This window comes from Grammomys surdaster, unplaced genomic scaffold (assembly GCF_004785775.1).
Source record: "Grammomys surdaster isolate TR1022 unplaced genomic scaffold, NIH_TR_1.0 65, whole genome shotgun sequence".
Lineage (NCBI taxonomy): Eukaryota > Metazoa > Chordata > Mammalia > Rodentia > Muridae > Grammomys > Grammomys surdaster.
The window spans coordinates 2,655,667-2,659,518 of NW_021604567.1; positions in this window are offsets into that span (position 1 = coordinate 2,655,667).

Genomic DNA, 3,852 nt, shown 5'->3' on the forward strand with positions numbered 1-3,852 from the left:
ATCAGTGTCAGAATGCTTGCTGAGGATGTATTAAAAACCCGGGTTCAATTCACAGTACTAAACAAACAAACAAACAAACAAACAAATGAGTAAGTATTGTCTAAAGGAAAGAAAGACAAGAAAGAAAAGAGAGCCCTTTTATGTTGGTAGCTAACATAGATGTTGCCTCCTCTTCCCTTTTCAACTTTTTCTTCATTTCTGAAGTGTTGCAGAAATGTTTCTTAGGTAAGCAAAATACTATTACTAGGAGATTGAAAAGTTAAGGTGGGGAGAGAAGCATTCTTCATCAAGAAAAAGTATTATTCAATGTGTTTCAAATGTCACATAGATTATTTTAGTTGAACTTCGGGACATCAAATACATGCATGCTTGCCAAGTTTCCTAAACCTGTGAAACTCCATGTTATGTGTCACAGCCTTGGAGGTTATATATCCCTTCTCATCGGCTGCCAGTGGAAAATTTCTGGAAATTTTGGAAAGAACCATCATAAGGCAAGATACCAGGATCACTGACCTCTTATTTAGATCCTTTCTCTGGAAGAGGGACCCATCACTGTAGTTTCCATGGTAACTGATTCTAAAACTACTCAGCAGTGATGGTACTGACATGATACTTGAGATGATTTAGGAAATAGACAAATAGCCTGGAAACACATACAAAATCCTGTGTGTTGACACAAAGCGCTGTAAGGGGACAGCTGCTGATCCTCTGTGTTCCCAAGAACACCTGGAAGAAACCACCAAGCTCTGGTGCTAATCTCAAAGCTGCCAGCTGTTGATCTGAGCAAGCGAAGACAGAGCCAATAAAACAAGTCCCGGTTATAGGTCCTTCTAGGATTCTCTATGACCCCTTCTTTGAATGAATCATTCCAAGGAGAAGCTGGGTGGTGTGTGTGTGTGTGTGTGTGTGTGTGTGTGTGTGTATGTGTGTGTGCATGCTTGCGTGCCTGTGTTTTGAGGATGTGTGAGTGGGCTGAGGAAAAGTTAAAATTAGTTTGGGATTTGTGGAAAGTGAGGTTTTGAGGAGAGGGATGAGGGGTGGCTTTGCTGCATGTCACTGTAGTGCAGGATGCCTGAAAACACAAAGGGGACTCTTGGGACGAATTCAAGAGACCCAGAGATAAACGACCAGGCAATGGCGTGGATATCTAGGGTGAGAGGCTCATCAAAAGCAACTTAGACTGGTTGATAGTTTTCTGTCAACTCTCAGATATTTAGAGCCGCGAACACTAGCTTAATGGAGCTGAATTCTTTCTGATTTTGTAGAGCAGGTACTCTGTGGTAAAGGACAAGCTAAGCCATACTGAGTGGCTGCCAAGTGTAATCCTTTAGTAGTGACCCATGGAAATTTCCATTGTGCGTTTGTAATAATGGAGAGGCAACAGTTGGAACTGGAATTTTTACCCAAGATTTATAACTCTTAAGAATATGTATTCATGGTGCAGAAGACCACCTTTAAAACATGGAAGCAGGAGGAGCCTGTGGTGGCGTTCAAGTCCCTCCTCAGAGTCCTGAGTCTCACCAGTTTGCTTTTGAGTTGCTTAGGATCATTGTTCCATGCGTGTCTGGTCTACGTGCAGACAAATTTATCTGGCTTTCATTTTCACTTGTATTTCCAGTTGATTTCCCATTGGAAAGAGAAAGCATGCTTTAGCCAATAAGACCAAGGTTTTAATAACTTCCTAAAACAGAATCGAAAGGAAATTAAAGTCCACAGCGTACCACAGAAACAGATTTTGATTTTTCACTGAGCTCTTCTGCTCATTGAAGTCTTCTGCTTTCGCTCAAAAGAATCCAAGTCATATCCTGTTACAGCTGAGGATTCCAACAGATGTCTGAAGTGAAGCAGCGGCGGAGTGGGCTCAACTGTGCTTAAGACGACTAGACAAAATATAAACATCGACACCCCCGAGGCTTAAACTATAGGTCGGCAAATATAAGATGCTCAGATCTCATAATTCTATCCATATCATCATACGCCAAAGCTTGATAGGAAATGGAGCAACAACCGTCTCACAGTGAGGTGGACGTGTGAGGGGACTTCTATTTTCCATGTTCTGCAGGAGTCCTGGGTCCCTGACACCAGCAGCCTGCCAACAGTGTATTCTCCTATCTCTCTTTGTACATTTTATGTTTAATGCAAGCTAATTAAACAGAGCCTTGTTCCCTTTCTTTGAATTAAGGCCATTCTGACAAGGCTAAGGTATACAAAGTAATAGAATATGAATTCTCAAGCCAATGACATTGCTATTTGTTACACTACCTATGACAAGTCAACAAATCCCAGTAACAACTTCTTGGAGAGTGGAATTAAAGTTATAATTTAACTTTAATTTTAACTTTACGTGATATAAAATTTCAGGTTCAATGTAACCCGATATAAAATTTAGCTCCTGCAAATCTTCAGTTAATATAATTATATCTTTAAATGTTATTTTTTCAACATGTAACTATTTTAAATAACCACATGAGCATACAAAAATCTTCTCTGGGGGCTGGACACATGTGAATTATTATGATTATAGCTTCTGGTCAGAATGATGGTAGTTCTCTCTTCTAATATTATACAGACTCAACCTCAAGAATTTGCACACAAACACTCCCAGAAAAGCCCTTCTTCTGCTCTTGGTTCTATAATGTTAAGATTGGCCCTAGATTTCTCAGTGTCTTCTAAGTATGTTCTATGTAAAATTCTCTCATGGAGAAAAGCTGTACTTCACTGGTGCAAAACCAGAGAACTTTGGTTTTGACACTGAAAAATGATGCTACCCGGCTCTTAGACAATCATGCACATTTATTGGAAAGGTGCAGATCTGAACTTATGATTGGAAAACTGGTTGTTTATAATGCTTTCTTTAATCCAAATTACCAACCTCTTTAGACTGTGGTCTTTTTGGTTCACGACCTCAAATTTTATGTGGTGATTAAATTGGTGGAAGTGGAATTTCATGACTTCTTCAGGGTTCATGCCAGGCATGGAAGAGCTGTGTCAAATTTTTGATGATCGACAGCCCAGGAATAGTAAAATTCTAAAGTTTGTCCAAACAAACGGACATGAGTTAGGATGAGATCTTTCCGTGTTCCCTGTCCTGACAGCAACTTTTCGGATAAGCAGGCTATGCTGGGTCACATTCTTTCATAATTTGACTTCTCTGTCACAGGGAAATTCCATAAGCCCATCTATGGTCACAGTCTTCCTATGTGACAGTGCTGCCCTTTAATATGGAAATTCTCAGGGCAATAACTATTCAAAAACACAACACGGCCGTAACCTCATCCCATATCTGTCTTCCCAATGTTAGGAAAAAAAAATCCCTAGCATTTGGGAAACTAGTAAAGGGGCTGGAGGGCTTAAAGTCCCTATAGGCCATGTTCTCGAAGAGGCTGTATTTCAAAACTTAAGCGGATTTTCAGAAGTACATAGAAATGCAAGTGATGGCAGGAGTGCAGAGGAACTTCTAATGGAGAAGACAAAGATCTACAGTGGTAAATCCAGTGCTCATTTGAGTTAGCTCTTGCATCCGACACTCAATAGCTTCTTCACTTTCTAGCTCTCAACCGTCTCTCCATATCTCCTGGTGACACTTTAGAAAGCTAGACTGAAGGCAGTTAAGACCATGCAAGTCATCTGTTAGAGGAGGTCAGCAGGACATGATTCCAAGAGGTACCTTATGACCTGAATGTCCTGCCTGCTGATGCTCCTGTGTCAGTGAGTAGGATAAAGAGTAAGCCTCTGAGAGTAGAGAAAACAACTCCAGACAGCTCAGAGTAAACAATGCATTCCTCTACACTAAAGTACGTCACACGGTTAGTTCTTGGATGTAAGAGTTTACCAAAGAAAATCTGGAACCAC